Consider the following 21,464-nt stretch of genomic DNA (forward strand, 5'->3'; position numbering starts at 1 on the left):
GATCTACTGATCTACTCCCTCTCAATGATTCCCAAACAATAGGAACACAATACAAATCTAGTGGCTTTGATGCTTGTTAGAATCTTCCCATTTGTGTACCACTTTAAAACACACTGTCTGTGGAACTGTCATGCCAATAAGGGTTTCTGAAGAACTCGTTACCCTGTAGGAAGTAAACAACTGGACAATCATGACAAGATATTGCTTGAAACAAATTAAAAAACTTTGGAGGCTAGAACTGGTTCTAGCTTAATGACTGAAAGAACTCCAAGGCACATTAAAAGAGATCTTGTCAAAACAACACATGAGGTTTATGCAACTTTATATAAATTTAACAAACTAGTTGCTTGCAATAATACAAATTTGGGCTAGAAAGGAAACGCTGCTGTTCAAAAGTTGATCACATCAGAATCTGTAATGACCTACCTGATAGCTAAGAGGAGATAAAAACTATTCAAGATTTTTCGGTTCCTCCAACTACATATAGCCTTTGGTTTAATTGCTATTAATGTATTCTATACATTATACTCCTAAACTTAAAAAAAAAAAAGTCAGTATTTTCTGAATTTTCTCTCACACAGAATGACCACATGGGAAAGCTCTCTGAGCCAAGAAAGCATTAGATTGCTACTCTGCTTACAGATCTTCTTTATTGTGTCACTTAAAGATGCTCTTCTGCAAGATGGATGTTAACCCATAGTCTTAAAATCTACATTTAAAATTAAGTGTAGAAGCAGTATGAAAATACTCCTGTGATCACTTCCACATCTATATTAGGATCACGTTTTTTACTACCAGCAGAAGGATAAGGTACAGAGCCAAGTTCTATTCTCAGTCATCAGTGTAAATCCAAAGTATCCTCATCAAAATCAGTGAACTTATTCCAGATTTACACTCCTGGGTCTAAAGCAGAGTTCAAGCTGTCTTGTTTTAATATTCTTCAGCTAAGAAGAACATCTGGCTTTCCAGAACTCTGGAAATGTGAGTTTGTGTACTGCCAGCTTAACAACAAAAAATCAGATTCTTGTGTGTTATTTTCTTGAGCACAGATACAGTGAAATGACATTGACTCCAGCCCCACACTTCTGTTGCCAGAAGTCAGAAGTGTGTTAATATTTGTATTTTTGTCCAAATATATCTATTAGTATGAGTTTATCAGCTCCCCAGGAAATTCATTAAGTTCTTTTTACTTTTTTATTTTAAGATTGACTTTTTGGAGAAGTTCAAGACTAGTTCCTCTAACTTTTCTTTCACTACTCTACCAATTAATGAGCTTGGTAACTCTTAAATCTCACAGCATAATGACTGTGTTTCCTTGCACTGTGTGAACAGTGCAATTGTAGGTAGTCTCAAAAGGCTGCGGGATTAACCATCAAGTATTTATTTTCATTTCCTTAATCATAATGTCCAGGGAAAATGCTCTGTTTAGGAAAGAATGGTCATTAAGTGCTAGACGTGACAACCTGAGAATAGAATGAAGCTACGTAGAATTTCCCTCTGTGTTTTCTCTTGTACCAAAATACCCATGGAGAAATGAAAAGTTGGAAAAGCCTGTAGAGATGTATAAAGTCATCTCAGGCATCCAGCCACAGAAATCTCTGAGTGTGGGACGTGATAGCACAGGCTAGCCTGGAACAAAATTATCTCATTGCTAGCATGGGTCAAAGAGTTTTTGCAATACTAAAAAGAATCACAAACATGTAACATCCAGCAATCAGACCAGACAGCAAAAGAAGGCACACCGGTACACTGGCTGGAGAATATCAGATCAGCACAGAGGAAGCTGAGCCCACAGGGAGCCCTGTATGTGATCAAACAGAAAACAGTAAGGCTAAGTAGTAACTTACAGAAGCCAACCAAAATAGAAAGCATAAAATCAGAGGTAACTTATACATAACATCGGAATTTATTTCAACAGAAATATTAAAAAAAAAAATAGAGGTTTTGGTATTTTAAAAGGGACTGCCCACTTCTGTTGAAAAAGATCAGTGCAGAAATAGGACCACAAACCACTAACTCCAGTGTCCTTCGATACACTCTCTCCATTAAATAGCACCAGTGTTAGTTATGACTGAGGGCTGCAGGATGAGATCTGAGTTAATTTTCAGGAACATAGTTTTTACTGGCTGAACAGCTGGAAAATACTTCTCTGTTCTAGAGGAGAATTGTAGAAAATCTTGTCATGCCAGTGTCACTGAAGAATATTAATGATAGGTAACTATCATATGATTGACAACCTTAAGTAATGGAGCTGGGGGTTGGGACAGATTGTAACATAGAAGCACTGGTTGGAATTCACTTTCTGAGGAAGTCTAAAGGCATTCTTTATATGGGAAAACAATGTACGTCTTTTAATTGGAAAAATTCGCCACTACCCTTTTCTAGAATGCCACCCTTGGTTTAAGTCAAGTCATTGGAGCACAAAATGAAACCCATAGGTCAGAGGCTGTAATTCCAGGTGAGATCACAGGAACAGCAAAGTGCTAATTGAATAAATAGCACTGTAGAGCTGAATGAAGAGAGGGGAAAGAGGCTGGAAAGGCATGGCTTGCTGATGTGATGAATGTCACTCTCCGAAAAAAAAAAAAAAAAAAATCACACAAGGGAACATTACCAATCCAAGTAACTAAGTGAGCAATAGTATCTCATATTCCAAAATATCTCAATAAATTAAGGGCAATTTTTTCATTATTCTACAAAAAGTAAAATTAATTCTCCAGCTTAGGTTGTGAGGCCTGCATTTCAGCCAGCCTGCAGGCCAGGTCTGGCCCAAAGAACAGCCCCCACTGCCCACCAGGGACTAGACAACATGTGCCTTTATGTATGTGCTTCCCAGTTGGTGCCAGTCTGAATATTTTTATCTACTAACCACTGGCTGGCTTTTAAGTAACTTCTGCACATACTGGTCCTGCCAGGATACTTGCATCCTCTTGTTGGCTGCTTCGCTCTGCTTCTTCTCCCATATTTATCCCTCCTGGGCAGGACATCACACACTGTCTCACACGCCAACCTAGCCAGAGAAAGGGGAAAGGGAAGACGTTAGAGAGAATGAATTCATTTGGAACAGCAGCAGGAGTTGTTTGGATGAGTGTTGGGAAGTAGAAGACATTAGCAGTCTCCGAGCTCATTTGAGATGCAGCCTTCTGCATTAAAAACATCTCCTGTTCCATAAGGACTAGTCCAATTTTGTGAAGTGGTTGCTTTGGTTTGAGGGATCATCTTGTGTTACAGGATAGTCAGTTAACATCACCAGTACAAATAGGAGCTTTTCAGAAGAGCACACACATTATAAAAGATACTACATGATCCCAAACAAGGGGAAAGATTTTAACTAGATCTTTTCTCAAATAAGTGAAAACATCTTTGAATAAGAGAGAGGTCAAGGTGTAACAAATGCAATTAGGGTAATGCATTCACCTGAAATGTGCATCAACAGTTGGTTTTCCTCTACAGGAGAAACAAACGAGTCTGGAATTCCTGCTTCAGCAACCAAGGGAAATTGAGCCAGTTCTTATAGAAGCAGCAAGTCTGTCAAGGGAAAAGTTTAAACTATACATGGAAGGACTTATGAACAGAAAATTCATAAGGCAGATCCAGATGCTGGAACAGCAGTCTGGATATTTCGTCTGTTGTTTTACAGGTGGGTTTTTGTTTCCTGGTATTACAGCACCCTGCTGTATTTGTTGCACAAGCACAGAGGTGTATTTTTTAACAATATTTTTTTTAACAAAGTGACAGCATGGTAGTCCTGGCTGAGTGTGTAAGGTTGATCACTTCTGGCTCAGAGATTCCAGGAAGAGGTCTACAATCCCAATGGAAGGGCCTGGGTGAATGGGTGACGGTGACACTCCTGACAGATTCTGGAATACTGAATTCCTATTCCAAGTCCCAACTTATTCTATGCCTTTACATTAATCTAAAGAGTCCTCAGTAAGGTCTGCTCCATGGGCACTGCCAGTCCATCCAACATGGTAACTATTGCCTTTGCTTCAACAACGGGAAAATAAAAGGACCAGTTATCTGGCTTAATGTACAGCCCCATGGGGTTTGGAACAGAGGAGAGAGAGAATAGGGAAACCTGCAGGTATTGAACAGCTACTGACTTCTATTATGATCTTCCCAGCTATCAAATAGCCCTCAAGAAACAAAACCTTGGGAACCCCTACTTTAATACACTTTGTTTCTTCCAGAGGAAAAAGTTCACTGATTAAGGGGGTGTTTCCTGCCAGAGAACAACAGAGAGCCAGCAGTAGGTGAGGAGCCGTCTCTGTGCTTCTGCCTGAAGTAAGTACATGTTTCCAAGCTCGTGCTCACATCCCTGTGCCAGGGAATCTGTTGGCTGAGGCTAATGCACCTAGAACGAGAGGTCACACAGTACAGATTTCCATCAGTTAGCCAAATGCATTTCACAGCTTTTACGCCCAGCCATTATTTAATATCTGCTGCCAGGAGCCACCTTGTCTATGCTGACATCACCCTGTCAGGTTTTTTACACTTTCTTACAGAAAGAATGACACACTCCAGCATGAACAGACACATAATGCCAAGAAACAGACAGTATAACTCAAGCTCCTAGATGGGCTTGAGTAATTTATTTCTCATTCAGCTTCATTTTTACAACTTTTGGAAGAATGTTTTTGAGACTGAAACTTCCATGTGTAGATTTTCTTCTCAAAAAGCACTAAAACTTTTGACAACATACTAAATAATTTCAAGTTGAAAAATCAAGCATTTCAGAGTACATTACCCTCATAATGAATCAAGATATTTGTTGTCATCATGATAGGCTTTCTTGTCAATACTCTAAGTCACATTTTTATGGCAGTGTATTTGGTATACCATAAAAAAGACATTAAAAACATTATTAAAAACTGAAATCAACATAATCTATATTCTGACCAAGAAAATGATATTATTTTAACAATTTATAGCGACGCTGCTGGGTATTATATCAAAGAAAACAACTCAATAGCAAAAGCCAGTGGGAAACATAACTTATTTTGTCAAAAAAAAAATGATTTTAACAATAACTCAGAGCCATCTGAAATCTGGCAAAGTAGCATAAAAAAAATTGTGGCCAAGCTGATTATTTTAATTTTCCAAACAGGGCAGCAAAAGTCCGTCACCACTTGGTACCTTTCCACTTAATTCCTCAGATTAAACATAGAAGTGCGAGTCAATCAAATGCAAGAAAATGCTACTTGTATCCTACACCCAAATTATTATTAATTCTTAATTTAATTTGATGATGAATCCTTCTGTCATTAGAGTCCATGGACATGGGAGGAGAAAATGTTGGATTCTGAATCCACATCTCAATAAGTTTAAGATATTAAACTGTTTTCAGTGAAAGTGCAGGAGTAGTAGGTGGGAAAGAGGGAAATCCAAACATAACATGGGAAATAGTAGGAAAAAAAGCTCACGAGCAAACTTCTAGCACCAAAGGAAAGAGCTAGCAGTAGCCTCAGAGTGACAGACTGTTCTGGCCTGCCACAGCAATGTCAATGGTGTCTTCTCCTGCCATTTGACATGTGCCTTTTCTCAGGAACCTCTTGCCACATTTTCTGAGTCAGCAGTATAACCCCTCTGCTGCATATCATCAAACAAACATGTAAAGGAGGAAAAGTGCCAGTAGTATAACTGCTCTCCAGCAAGAGGGTAAAGGTCCTCTGAAAATGCAAGTTTGTTTGTAGAGCAACAACTAATTGTTGCCAAAATACTACATTGATTTCAATGCAGCTGAATAAGTTATTTGGCTAAGTGTATTTTATACAAGCTTATACTGCATCATTTTCCCATGTTAACTCTGTAGGTCTTTAATTCAAATAAGGGTAGTTTGGAATAAATAAAGCTATGAATTAAAATACTCTTTCTCCAAAACAGAAAATGTTAATAATTGTTAATATAAAAAATAAATATAAATACTAATCTGAGACAAGGATGAATTGTTCATGCCTCTTTACAATTGCTGACTTCAACAAAACTGTTGGAATCAGATGATTCTTAGGGTCCCTTCCAACCTAAACTTTTATGAAAGCTGAATTCTCTTCTATCATATCTGAAATTGGCCCTGGATCCCTATTAATTCAAAACCAGACTTTCTCTTTAAAATTCAGGTCTAATTTTCATCCTTAAATCCATTTTTTATAATAATTTTACACATATTGGTTCTTCTATGCTGGACAAAGACTAAAAAACTTCAACATTTATTTTCCATTAACTTCTTTTTAATAATGAAGTCATGTTTTTTATGACTTCATAAACTGGATACTTGCAGTATTTTCTCTATTCATATGCGAATTGCTCTGTAAGTAAAATAATGCTTTTTCTGGTGTTGTGATTCTATTCTTAAATGAAAGGAGTAACTTTTTCCTGCCCATAAAATATCAGTCTGAGTCAAGACTGTAATGAATTTATACACTCTTTGTAAAAGTTTTGCAATATTAGTAAAAATAACTTTTCAAAGAGGTCATAAGACACTTTTTATTACAGAACTATTTTTTGCTAATAGCCAAAACAGCCTGGCTATAAGGGCAGTGTTACCATAAAGAAGGAAAAAATGAAGAATTAAAAGCTGATAGCTACAGCAAAAGTAGACGTCTGAAATCAAATGATGAGAGAGCTTACCTCTTCATCAAGGCTATCTGCTCAAATATCTAATGACCTGGATTTTTATTATTTTATGAGGACAGTGTCTTAGTTTCTAATTATTCTATACTTCCAACATCAACCTGTATTGCCAAAGATAACAGTACTCTTACTAAAATGGCTGTTTCACTTTCTATACTCCCCTGTCCTCCAGTAAGTTTTTGCTCTGTTACCTCAGTTACACAGGCTCCAGTGCATACAGCTATAAGGGAATTAAAATGTTCACAAGCATACACATTCTTTTGAAATATCACCCCAGACATCCAGGGGTCAGCCATAAAACACTGAAAAAACTGGAAGTGGATTGACCACTATAGATTCACCTGGGACACAACAGTCAAAATTTTTTTGTCCAGTTCCAAGTTTTGTCACAAACCCAATTTTATCTTCAGTAGAGAGAAACGGGCATTGTCAGAAAGCAATTCATATAATTGTCTCAGACATCCATTTTAGAAAACAAATAGCACCAACAAAAGGTGATGTATATTTCATTTCCATTGCCTATACAGAGGGCTGAGAACAACCAGTTTTGACTTGAGTACTGAGCTTTTAAAAGCCTTCTAAAAGGGTGGTAAGATTCCTGTTTCGTGTATTTCACACTGGAGGTAGAGATCACCATGCAGTGTTAGATTAGGCTGAAGCATTTCTACTACCTTCTTCAGGAAGACTACAATGGAGAGTGAAGCCACATCAATATAGAATGGCTGTAACATAAACCACAAAAGATGAGAGGTTGGGCATCACTGATTCAACATCATATTATCTTCTGTGTCACCCATGGGTTCAACTGGAGATGTGACCTGTTATATGGCAATGATTTAGTGCCCTTAGCTCTGTCATTCCATCTCAGTTGTAGGCACCAAAACTGACTGTGGCTATGGCTGCAAGGAAATTGTACATCCAGATCAATGTTAAGATATGATGAATTTTTTTTTAACCATACTACTCAGCCAAACCAATGGAGGATGTTTATATTTGTGCTTTGTATGAAAGCAGCAGATACAAATTTTAAATTGTAATCTATCTTGTATCATGTTATGCTATGCAAAGTATATTTGTATACATACAGATATAGCAAAGATAAAAACTGAAAAGAGACATAATTGGAGAATAGAGAACAGTCAGTTTGATTGGTGATAATCTTTGGAATTTATTGCTAAAGTTGTTAGAGATTCTTGTTTGAAGTTCTATCTGAAGGTTAATGCTTTGGATATATCCTTTTCTAAATATTTGTGTGTTTGTACTTGCTTCCAAGGTTACCTGTATTTTATTTTTAAAAACAGATTAACTTGCAGTCTGATCTAAAATTCACTAGAATTAATGGAAAACCTCTCAATAACTTCATTAGCATTTCAATCACATCTTTAGAGAACTTCCTCCTTTCAGAATCACAGAATGGCCTGGGTGGGAAGGAACCTCAAGGATCATGAACCTCCGTGCCACCCCCCCCCCCTTCCCTCCCCCCCACATGCAGGGCCACCAACCTCCCCATTTGATACTAAACCAGGCTGCCCAGGGCCCCATCCAACCTGGACTTGAACACCTCCAGGGACACGGCATCCACAACCTATCTAAGCAGCCTGTTTCAGGCTCACCACTCTCTCTGTAAAGAACTTCCCCCTGACACCCAACCTAGATCTTCCATCCTTCAACTTAAAACCATTTCCCCTTGTCCTGCTGTTATCTAGCCTTGTAAAGAGTTGACTCCCTCATGTTCATAGGCTCCCTTTAGGTACTGAAAGGCTGCAATGAGGTCACTCTGTAGCCTTCTTTTCTCCAGGCTGAACAAACCCAGCTCCCTCAGCCTGTCTTCACCAATATCTGTCCTTCTCTGTTTGTAAAAACACAGCAATGATTTAGAGTAATAGTTGAAATCATAGTTGTAATGTTTGAGAAAAGAACAATCAATTCAGTGAATTATAGAGTTCCACATATACATTTTCTTTCTTGCCAAAAGGACTTTGAGCATATTCACTTAAATTTAAGACAGTAAAAATCAGTTCACTGAGCCAGAGATATAATGTGCTTTACGTGAAGGTCTTTAAAGTAGTTGTACTTTTGCTCAGCTTAAAAGAAATTAACACTGTTGAGGTTTTATGCTGAAATATGTCTAACAATGAGGAACTGCAATAATGACAAAACTATTTCTGCTTTAGAAAAATTGATGTGGAAAATGCATCATTTTTACAACTCATATTTTAAAACTTTAACAGTTATACAAGTGAAGTCATTTTCTTGGAAAAAAAATGAAAAACTGTGGACCATGCAAGACTTTTAGAAGTGTACATCTTCAGTTCCTTACCAGAACATTTAATTCACAGCACCATAACAGTTGATAAAGTCTATCAGTACACTACGTGAGCTCCACTTAAAAATTAGAACATTCTGCAAATTAACGAACTACTTATTTGCTTTAAAGACCTGATTTAAAAATCAATTAGGACAAAAGACTTCATCTTGATCAGTAACACAAGTGAATGAAGTTTTGCAGACTTCACCTATTTATCACTGGATGAAATCAGAGAGAAACAAAAAAGTTATAGTTGTAATTGCAAGAAGCTCTTTGGGTTTCACATTTAGGATGTCCATGGTCAGTGCTAACTCAGTAACAATAGAGTGACTTGCCCTGTTCTAAATGTCACCATTTTCTCATCCTTCAGGTGTACAGCACAAAACTCAATCAGGGTGAAGCTGAAATTGGCAGGAGAGAGGTACCAATTTGGCAGGACTCAAGAAGCACTTTTGGCAATGGAAGGGGAATGGGTGTAGAGCTAGACACTAAACCAGGACCACTAATACCTGGTTGGCCAAGTAGTTTTCCAGGTCTGGACACCACCAAAGGAAGGATGATGCTTGAGATCTTCAGTACAAATCTATGAGAAAACTGGGAGATAAGTGTGCTCCAGACCCATCATCTGGATGAATGCTGGAGTAATGAAGGTGAATGGAGATCACTAGGGGATACATTTGAGCTTGGGAAGCAGCTGGTATTGGTATGCATGACACATGGGAACTAGTAATGGGAACTTGATGCTTGCACAGCACCAGGAACTCCCGCTGGCCTACTGTGCAATATACAGAATAAGCAGGAAAAATGCATTTAGTTCACAAGCTGAACAGTTTTGCTGCCACTGTCTTGTACTGGATGTTCAGAGAAACCACTCAGAACAGTACTTTCTCCTTCTGCTTCTCTTACTATCAATTGCAGGTAAAAAGTTGAAAAAGAGAAGATGAAACTAATGAAGATACAGCACAAAAGTTAATAGAACTCCACTTTCAGTAAGGAAAAGTAAGTTAAAATCAGTTTTTGAATTATGTATACGATATGGTGTCCTTTGCAGGTACTTCAGGATGCTGGCTGCTGAGCTTCACAGCCCAGTGCAGAAAAGTGATACATCATGCTATGAACTACCCCACTGATGTCAAAAACTGAGCCCTTAATTTCTTCCCAGTTTTTCAAGTCTTACTTTAATAGAACACTTTTTTTTTTTTTTTAATAGTGGCATTGTACTATACTACCTTCACCTTGCAGTTTTGAAAGAAAGTCAGCAGTTCTATTTTCCTAGAGCTTGCAGCCCATGAAAGCACCAAATAAGTAGTCTTTAAGAACATACATTATCAATACTTGAAATTTTTGATATTCATATTCTACCTATTATTTAATTTATATATGCCATACATCATTAAATTGAGAAAGTTGTAACTGTAGGACAGTTAGAAGAGCTTAACAGAAATAAAGAACAGAGCTTTTACCAAAAGAAATCACTTAACAGAAATTTTTTAAATTGCCTGAATACCATTTTGGTTCGTTTTTTGAAGCATTTTTAACATTTGGAATCTTGTCACTCTGAATGTTTTATTTAATATTTAATACTTCTACTATTTGTGAACCCTTTCCAAGTAGCCTTACATAAACTACATCTTCTAGTTCCTTTTACACAATATGCCAATCCCTCTTAATCTACTTTAAAAATATGTTTAAGCTTCATTCTTGCCTCACATGTCATGTATTTTTTTCTTCATTGGCCCAAGTCTCTATCATAATACTTTTACTGGTTTCTTTTCTTCTCACTTATGTCCCCATTAGGAAGGGATGCTTTGCTTAGGTTGAAGACTGATCATCGGTCTTTCTTTTTTATTGGACTCCATTTCTGTTTCAAGGTGAGCACCATTAAAGCCATTCATGATGAACTCAGCTTACCACAGACCTATTTAATTTCAGCCTCTTTCTGAGAAACATGTCTTACCTGACATCTGCTCATTCCCTGTCACAGGATTCCGTCTTTTTTTACAGCAAAATGGTACAGTTGGTGCAGTACATCATCATAAATGGGAAGGTTTAAGTTATTTCCCTCAGTATAGAGAGCTTCACAAGACATTTTGCTTGAGACAGAAAGAAACCAAAAGTAAAAACTTCAGGGCTTCTCAGGAATTCAGAGATATCCGAGGAACATGCTTTAGCTATGTATTTAAACAAGCAACCCTCTGTCTTTCAGAAAACATGAGTCAGGACTACAGGCCAGATTCCATCACAACTCAGGAAATCTAGAGTAAGAGATAGATAAGTGAGGCATGTTTCTCATATAAAATGTGCTTTCAGAGTGTTCCTTAATTTTTCAGTAGAAAAACTGTCATTTCTATCATAGACCTGCCTGCATTAAGACTTTTCTTGTGCTATTTTGTATATACCAATAAGACACTGAAATTGCTCATCTGAAAAAGTGATATTTTGCTGTATTCTGCACAGTTTAGATGTGCATCTTCCACATCAGGGAGATTTCTATTGAATATTACTTGCAAGATGCCTGCTATCTCAGTCTGCACTTGTCAGAACTGTTCAACATGATAGAAGAAAGCCCTAAGGGGAAGAAAAAAAAAATAGTGGATAATGCATGCCAGGCTCTGCCTATTAGCACAGATGTATCCTGGTAACTTATCAGGAAATAGCAGGCACCCATCATGAGTATAATTGTGTCAGATTCTCCTTTCCAAGAAGCTGTTGCCCAAAGCTAGACATGTCACAATCTCCTTTGAAAAAGAAGATGTAAATGGAAAAATCATTCAACTGAAGGTATTATGTAGCAAGCTTCGCAAGTCTGAACAGCTCAAATTTTCCCAGAAGTCTGCCTCTCCAAATTGTTTTTTAAATAGTTCACCCTACAGTTAGATTAGCTTACCACAGTCTTTCCCTCATAGAATTCAATGCGGTAAGAGAAACAACTTGAGCATTGTGACTAATCAGTGTAGAACTTATATCAGATTTTGAAGTAATTAATGTAAAAGTCATGCAGTAGAGCATAATTTCATGTTCTAATGATGTTCTGAATAAAAGTCACATAATGATTGTAGAAAGCAAGGGTTAGAAAATATTTAACAGATGCTTGTCTGTTCTTATGGGAAGATCAGCAAATATAGTCTTCAGGGAAAGGTGTATAAGTGTATGCATGCAGGTCTGTACATCTCTCTGTATCACCTCAGTCTAAGTATTTAGAAAGGATATAAATGCATAAAACAAAACAGGTAAAGTTGTGAGAAGTTTTATTTTTTAAATTGCTTACAGTTATATTAACTGCATCTTGAAATTAGTGTGTACTGCAAAAGTTGTTGTGCATGTTTACATGTTATAAGGAATACAACTGTCATTTTCCATAAGACTAGGGAAGTCAAGATCTTCTTGTCTTCAGGATTTCCTCATAAGTATTTCACATTCTTGTTCCCTGAAGGGAAGAATGAGCAGGTATTTTTATAGATTTGGTGTTACTGTAATAATCAGTGTCCAAATCATATTTTAGAAGGCTAAGCAAAGCTATAATCACTAGAGATTAGGGTGAAACTTTTCCACTCCTATAAATCAGTTTTCCATGCATTCATTTTAAGGCACTGATATGACCAATAATCAAGAGAAATAGGATGTTAGATAAGCAGACTATGAGTCAGCTCTCACTCATTATGACAGCTCCTTAGTTTAAGTGGATTTGCAGAAAATAAAGTACCTTTTCTATTTGATCATCAAGTGAGACTATGGCCATGCAATCTACCCACATTGTTCAGCTCCCATTCTTTTCTGACAACTCTTTCAATCTTTTGACAGAAATATAAATTCTCTAAACAAAGGTGAGGTACCAAGATACTATATAAATATCCAGAGGTAAATAAGACAGATAAAATACCCATTAAATGAATAACAAGGAAAGCAAATGTTGGCCCACCTCACCTGAATGATTCATTCAAAATAAGTCTCATTGATACCATCTTTACCATAAAGCAGTCATAAAAATTCTAGCAGTAATTAGCCATAGAGCTGATGCAAACAAACCCTCAATGTTCAGGTTTCACTACATTAACAATCAGAAAAATCAATGCAATGGAAGGGCAATACAGGAGTAACATCAAAGGGACCAGTACAAATAGAATGCTGTTACAAAGAAAAAGGGCTCACCCAGCTATGAAGATCCAGGTTCACAAGGAAAACTCCACAAGGGAGGGATCTCCAACCAGAGATCCTGCTCTAGGGGCAGTCAGCCCTTAGATGAGCTCTAAGAGAGGTGCAGCCAGGCTCCACCCCTTCGGGTCACACAGCTGAATTGCCTTCACCTGTGCTCCAAGGGCTGAATGGATTTTTTCCCCAGGTACTCAATCAGTGGTTCAGACTGTGATTCAACAGTTGCCATACTCAAGTGAAAATTTTTGTAGTCTGTTTTAGTTATTTTTTTGTCATAAACAACATTAGTTCATTATGTTAAAAGATGATTTATGAATTCAAGTTTCAAATGCATAAAATCTTTGAGGCTGAAGTAGGAGCAGTGTGATAAAGTAAATACAGCTGTATAAACAGGCACGTATCTTGCATCTTATCTCTCCCCAGAAATTATCTGTCAGTCTCTCACGACCCACAGCACAATGTCCTCTTTTACATACCAGAGCCTTATTCAGGTTGGAAGATGTTTTTAGAGATGTCTCCAAACTCCTTCTCAAAGACAGATCAGCACTGAATTCATAACGTGTTACTTGGGATTTTGACTCTTAAGATCTTCAAAAAATTCTAAACAGAGACATTCGAAGGAACTCAGCTTGGAACCAGTCCTCTGAAGAGAATGAATCCTTAACCATGGACATGCAATCTTTCTAAAACCAAGAATAGATTCTTATTGTTTTTCAGAAGGTGTCAGCACCTATGAAGCACAGCTAGCGCATCCACACTGTTGTGGTTTAACCTGGTAGGCAGCTGAGCATCACACAGACACTCATTCATTCCTCTCTCAGCTGGATGGGGGAGAGAATCAGGAAAAAAAAAAAAAAAAAAAAAAAAGAAGAGCCAGCAGCGTGCTCTTGCAGCCCAGAAGGCCAGCAGTGTCTTGAGCTCCATCAAAAGAGAGTGTCAGCAAGGCAAGGGAGGTGATTGTCCCCATCCACTCTGCCCTTGGAGGGCCCTAGGGAGTATTGTGTCCAGGGCTGGGGCCCTTGGTATAGGAAGGACACGGAGCTGAGGAGGAACTCCAGAGGAGGACCACAAAGATGATCAAAAGGCTGGAGTATCTCTGCTGTGGAGAAAGGTTGAGGGAGTTGGACTTGTTTATTTTGGAGAAGGCTTCAGGAAGCTCTCATTGCTGTCTTCCAGTACTCTAAGGGATCTTACAAGCAGGAGGAGAACTTTTTACATGCTCTGACAGTGACAGGACAAGGTGTGATCACTTTAAACTAAAAGAGTAGATTTAGGTAAGATGTTAGGAATACATTTTTTACTCAGAGAGTGGTGAGGTGCTGGAACAAGTTGTCTGGAGAGGTTGTGGGTGCCCCATTCCTGGAGACATTCAAGGCCATCTTGGATGGGATCCGGGGCAGCATGATCTAGTGGTTGGCAATCCTGCCCACAGCAGGGGGTTGGAACTTGATGATCTTTACTCCTCCAAACTAAGCTATTCTATGATTCTACGATTACATAGTAATTAATGTCATACAATTCAAATCATTGGTTATTCTCTCCCAGTATTAAATCTCCTTGAGGTACACTCTGGACATCCTCAGCCTGCCACATTACCCACCACATGCACCAAGCTACTTGAAGAAAAGTAATGGTTTTGCCCCTGCATTGCCAGTTGTTTTTCTTCCATTTGCCATCATCCATGAGTCAGTATAGGCAGAGCACTGGCCACTTTTCTTGTTCAATAACATGTAAAGCCAGCTGGATGGCTTTCACTTCTGCCAATCATCTCAATTTACCTTCTCCTTCAGCAGTTTCTGCAGCTCATTGTGTAGGACTCCATACCATAGCCTTTCACATCCGATGATTTCTCACAATGTGACAGGACCCATCCATGACCAAGGCATATTTTCTGGCAGTTTATTATATAGTGGAGCCTCTTCTGGCAATATTCCAAAATTTCTGCCTTTGGGCCAGGCCATAATCATTTCTAAGATTCTTGGACAACTGGAATTCCCTATGTGACTCCAGTGTGTGATTGGTGAGACCCACGTACTCCATGTAGCATCAGCTGTATGATGTGTGGAGGGAAACCATGCCTCTGAACATCCAGCCCAGCACAGGCAGTCAGGGTTCCAAAAGGAAATGTGTTTCAGTACCAACCACTTCCAAAGAAGCTTGGACCCCTTCATACATTGTCAATATCCCTTTCTCAATTGGAGTGTAGCAGGCTTCACATCCTCTGTATCATCATCTCTAAAACTCCTGGCATAGGCCTGAAATAAATGTTCAGACAAATTTTTCAAAGAATACCGTAACTTCACTTGATTCAGATTTGAAGCTACTAATTAGCATTTTTTTATATTATATCCAACTATTATTGGCAATGTCTGGGTGGCTTTCCTGTCGAAAAAAGTTGTTTAATCCCTTGGGCTCACTTTATACAGTGAGATATAATTTGCTAACATTCAAATAAAGCATTTTCAGATTTCCAATGAACGCAAGTCATCAAATACTTATTAATTATCTGGAGCACTTCTCAGTTTGTACACTGTCACTCTTGTGTGTGTATGTGGAGGAGGTTGACTTTGATAGCCAAAGCTCATAACTGATCAGTTTATCGTATTCAAACTGCAATCTTAACTAATAACCACAATGACAGCGGAAACAGGAAAAGGGTTCAAAGCATGCATAAAACAAGGAGAGTGCTCTCTCATTTAAAATTTTTAAGCAGAAACAAGAGTTTCAGTATGTTTATACAGGCAGATTGAGCTACCACAGACTTAGTGGAAAAAAAACAAAAACCATAGAACAACTTGAAACATCTAATAAATTAACATTCAAAGTATATAGTGAACTTCTGTCTTCAGCAAACTTATGTTCTCCTAATTTATGAGTCGGAGCCATTTCTCTCTTTTCATAATACAGAACCTTTGGATTTCATATAATGGAAACAGAAAATTAAGGTTATCACAGATATACGTTCCAAACGTCTATCTTTTTATTAATTAGTATGTTCTGTACTTGATCCTGCACGACTAGAAAACTCACAAAGGTAGCTTCCAAATACCTGTACACTGCTGCATGAGCTCTACTTACACAAATTAAATACTGCAAACACAAGTGGTGTTGCAACTGACAAGCCAAATGCTTTGTGTATGAGTTTTAGAACAAACAAGGAAAAATTTGTGGGTTTTTTTATTCTAATAAAAATAATAGAACTAATGTGAAAAAGTTGAGCAAAGTAGCTATAATCATCCCCTCTGTTTTCTGAGGCAAATGCAAAACATAGCAAACATATTGATTAAGACTGCAGTTTCATCTGTCCCTGTTTCATATCTGACTGAGTTGTACATCTTGAAGAAGAGTGTAAAAAGCAAAGACCATTAAAAGTAATCCTTCAGATAGCAGCATTCTCTCAGCTTCAGACAGTTGAGAAGTAGCTAGGGGTTTATGCCAGTTTAACAACTTCAATGCTATCCCATAGTGAATGCTACTTCTTTTGTTTCCTAAATTATAAATCAATAAATTAATTTCCCTTCCACTCACATCTGAGTTTAATTTAATTCTCTTTTTTTTTTTTTTTTTAAAGACCTCAGAGGGGAAGGTAGATTCCCTCAGATTCTCTATCATGAACACAAAGAACAAATTTCATTAGTCTATCACAGCTGACCTTAATATCTTTTTTATACCTCATGCTTCTGCCAATGTTCCTGTTCCAGTGTTTTAAAAATCCACCAGCACCATATTATTTGTCTGCATGCTATAGCGATTTGCTGCACATCTCTGCTTTTTGCTCTTCTATTTCCCTCATTTGGACAAAATTTGGACAAATCTACTCTATTGCCTCAACCGAATATTTTTTGTTTGCTTGGTCAATTCTCTAAGAATATTTTTCAGCTGGCATTGGCACACAGATTTATTTTCAGTTAATATTTTATGTTAGTTTTAAACAACTGTCCTGCTATTCATAAGCTGTTTATCCTTCCTACAAGTGTTACATCATTGTTCAGTATTTTCTCTCTTTATTTGCAGACATGTCATAATGCTAGGAACTTTCGCGTGTGTGAAGGCTTGTATGCATATTTTATTTAATTTCCTCTGAATTTTCACTCTCTCAGTTAAACTAAGAGTTTTTAAGTAAAATGAAATCTTAATTATCCTATTTAAACTTGCTATTAAGTCATTGCCTCTGAATCTCTACAAGCATTCCAAATGGGACTCTGCACACTTACGTATCTTTCTGAAATGTCTATTAGCGATAATGTGCTTTTTACTAGGAGAGGAATTAAATAATCTTGTGATATTTTACTTTGCTAGTAAAGTAACTATAGGGATTACAAACATCTATAATTTTCACACATTTCAACTTTTGACTTTGGCATTCTCTCTGGATAAATACCTTAACAAACAAAAATATTCATTTATTTCGTGTCAGGGAGGATTTTCCTTCTTTTACCTTTGAAAAAATGTTTTGCCGATTCCCTCATTCACATTACAAACTCTTTATAGCCTAATTTCATAAACATAAAACATATTATCATAACATGAAACTAAACTGAGAATGCAGTAAGACATCTGATTAAAATGAGATCACAGTGTGAATAACAACAGGCTCAAAGTGAAACAGAAACTTAAAATATCAGTTCAAAAATCTATAATGTCTAAATAAGTTTCTGGAAATCAATAGCGAAGATAGACTTTAACCCTCTCTTTAAGTGACATTTGAAGGTATTTGTGTGCTAAAATCCTAAAAGCAAATTTTTACACTGTGATCTTAGGTCCAAGTTCTTCTCTGTATGTCTTATAGGATATGGAATTGGGATCATCATTTACCTCCTCAGAATACATAGTAATATTGATCAAAACACCTAATAAGTGAAGATTTGACAATTTTTATTTGTGGAAAATTACATTTGGCAATCTTCAGTTCTCTAGATCTCTTAAGGATTAATATGAACTTGTATTCTCTTAATAGTACAATCTACAGGATTGTTCCAAACTGAGGACAGTTCTCCATGGATGTATATGCTTATACATATGCTTATAGCCATATATTCATGTTCACACTCAAGAAAACTTGTAAGATTTGAAAAAAAAAAAAAAAAAGGAGGAGGAAGAGATTAGAGAATTCACACTGGCAGACTATGGAAGTAGAAAATAAGATAGAGGCAGAACTACAACCTTAGGCTAGGATGTAATGGTCTGTTGGCAAATAAATTCACCTTCACTAGCTTCCCAGAGGTTCACTGAAGCATTCATGGACTAGAATGACTTTCACTAAGTCTTGGCTTCCGTGATGTCCTCATCTCATGCATCTTTCTGAGTCAAGAGATGGGACAGCACTGTCTTCCCTCTATTTCTTCTTAAAACTGCTTGAGTTTTGCAGTAACTCTGCCCCAAAAAATCTTCCTCAAAATCTTGGAAATAGAAGGCTCAACAATTGCTGCCATTCAACTTATCTGTCAGAGGTCTTTACTGGACAGCTATAAAATGGAAATAATTTGCTTTTGTTAGCAATTAAAAAAATAGCCTACATTTTGTATGAAATAGAAATTGATCATCTTCAAAAAAAAATACAAAAAACTTCAGATTTTATAACATCCCTTCTGAAAGACTGGGAGTGATAAGAATTGGTATAAAAGTACTTCATTGGAAAAAAATCTATACAACAAGCAACCACTTACTTAACACTTATTTGCCACTAAAATTAAGAAGCATTTATATGTATTTCCTCTCAGCATTCTCTTTTCCTTTTCCTTCAAATAAAATTTTGAGATTTTAAATTTTGAGAATTTAATGAAAATTGTTCTGACACTAAAATCTTCATTATAATAGGAAGAAAATGAGACTTCACTGCTCACCTTGATTAAAACAGCCTGATAAACAAATTTTAAACTAAATCTGGTGTCTGCATTTCCAAAAATAATTTTTAAAAGCTATGCTTCTACTGTTTGGAATAGAGTTAGCTATTAAAAAAAAATAATATGGAAACAAACTGTTGGACTCTAGTTCTGAACTTCACATGAGAAATTGTACCACAAATGTCACCACAGTCAAGATATATTTATTCACCATAAGTATGATCTTGAACCTACCTTTCAGTTTTGAAAGCCATGCTTTAGGCAATACTGTCCTGCCTTGCTTCAGAAATACTGTTCTGAGAACAGGCTACATTGTTCTGTATATACTGCTAGTTTTTCTTAGTTCCAAGTGATGTGCCAGATCTTTCATGCTTACTGTGATGACACAAAGTATTACATATGTCTAGCAGAGTTGCTCAGTTTTTTTAAGTCTCATTCCTTAGGGAATGGTAATATTCAACACATTCTAAAGTGGAGTTTTAAGAGTTTATGGCTTAAAGTTTAATAATTCCCATTTAGAAAAAGTCCACATTCTTTCCAAAATGACATTCTCCACTCACACAGATTGATTTGTAGAATACTCACATGTATGAGTTGTTTATTACTCCAAAGCTAATTCAAGAATAGCTGATACCTAGTTGTTTCCTATACAAAACATTTCATTAAAGAGGAACAAGATAAGCATTTACCTATAGAAAAAAGAAGATGAAGAATTGCTTCATTCCATTCTGCTGTCATTCACACAGATACACAAATAAGGTCTGATCCTTGGCTTCTGCTGAAGTCCCTTTGTGATAAGAGTGCTTACATGAATCATTAGCAGGCATAAAGCCAGAACTATTTAGTGTATCCCCCAGGCTGCTCTAAGACATGCCAGGAGTAGGTTTGGCTTTCAGCTCTGGAAGCAGAACACTAATTTCAAGCCACTTTTCTCACCTCCTCCCCTCATCGTGTCTGGTAAAGGACTTGTCTGTTAACAGCAGTTTCTTTCTGTTCCAGATGGTAACTTCTCAAGTACACAATAGGAAAGAAGGAACATAGTTCTCACATTTTCACTGATGTTGTAAGATTAAAGATCTTCACATCAGACACACAAAACTACCAGCTCAAGGCAAACAGTAAGCTTGCAAATGGGTAATATGCTTTTTAAATGCTACATGTTTCCTAGAGATCTAAAATAGAATTGTAGCACAACTCGAAAGCTGCACAGTGGCTCAGAGCCACATTCTCAGCCAAAGTCGAACAGCATAGATTAAGTCTCAAGAGCATATATAGTTTGCTTAGATTTCTTGTATACTTTCTCAGAACTTCTCCATATCTAGTAAACAGAGGGTGTCAGTCAGGATTAATGCAGCTCAGTGGAATCCACATAAACAAACACAAATACACAAAAGAATAAAAATAAATAACTAAAACCACAATTATTACTTTGGAAAAAAAATGTTCACGAATGAACTAATTGAAAATGAGAGAAATGAAGCTTGTTTTCAGCTGTACAACAGTAAAGGGAAATCAAGTGTGATAACGTTGTCCAGTTAGAGAATCAGTGTATAAAAAGGCCAAGAAGCTTGGGATTGCAAATGCAAACAAAACATCTACATGCTTTTACTTTAAACTAGTCTTCAATTTATCACTGGTTTTGGCAGTGACCGTTCTCCTCCGTTCCCCCCCCAAAAAAAGAATTACTTGTAACCTCAGAAATAAAAGGGAAATAAAAAAATAGAATTAATTACTCTAGAAGACATCTTACTAAGTTCTTTGGCAGGGTAGATGACTAGGTGAATAAGGAAAGCAGTATATTTCAAGTACATTTCGTAAGACTTTTCAGTACAGAACATTTCAGTATAGTACATTTCAGTATATTTCATCAGACTTTTGACACTGCCTTATATATCATCCTCATAAGAAGGCAAAGGAAATATGATCTACCCAGAATGACCTAGAAATGAGTATAGAATGGTGGAAAAATTCTCTCAAAAGTAATACCTAAATTGGAAAAACATTTGTTGTAAGACTAGTCAAAGATTTGTTGTCACCCAATGCAATCAGTATTTTAATTATCTTAGATTTATTTAACTCGGTTACATTTTAACTTACTTAACCTAGTATTTCAGTAATTATCCTTGAAGTAGAAATGATGGTGATAAAATGAGTGCTTGATAGTAGACTAGGAAGATTTGCAACAAGATTAAAATTCCCCATCTGCCTGCACCACTCCTGGGAAGAGGTAAACGAATCAGGAGTAAAGCTGAGTGGCAGAATTATAGAATCATAGAATGGTTTGGATTGGAAGAGACCCTTAAGATCATCTACTTCCAACCCCGTGCTGTAGGCAGGGACACCTCCCTCTAGACCAGGTTACTCAAAGCCCCATCCAGCCTGGCCTTGAATGCTTTCAGGGAGGGACATCCACAGCCTCACTGAGCAACCTGTTCCACTGTCTCACCACCCTCAGTAAGGAATTCCTCGGTAAGGAATTTCTCCCTAATATCTAGTCTTAATCTGCCTTCTTCCAGTTTAAAGCCATTTTT

At 37.1% G+C, this 21,464-nt stretch overlaps 1 long non-coding RNA gene across 1 annotated transcript; it reads right to left on the bottom strand.

The window, feature by feature from the left end:
- Positions 1 to 1,906: 1,906 nt before the first annotated feature.
- Positions 1,907 to 13,867, bottom strand: LOC116240690 (uncharacterized). The gene is made up of 4 exons (XR_004169371.2): positions 13,088 to 13,867; positions 3,418 to 3,528; positions 2,870 to 3,010; positions 1,907 to 2,571 (listed from the first exon to the last, which is right to left on the bottom strand). It is a non-coding gene; the product is annotated as an uncharacterized LOC116240690 (long non-coding RNA).
- Between the last annotated feature and the right edge of the window lie 7,597 nt (positions 13,868 to 21,464).

This window comes from Phasianus colchicus, chromosome 2 (assembly GCF_987193195.1).
Source record: "Phasianus colchicus chromosome 2, bPhaCol1.hap1.1, whole genome shotgun sequence".
NCBI lineage: Eukaryota > Metazoa > Chordata > Aves > Galliformes > Phasianidae > Phasianus > Phasianus colchicus.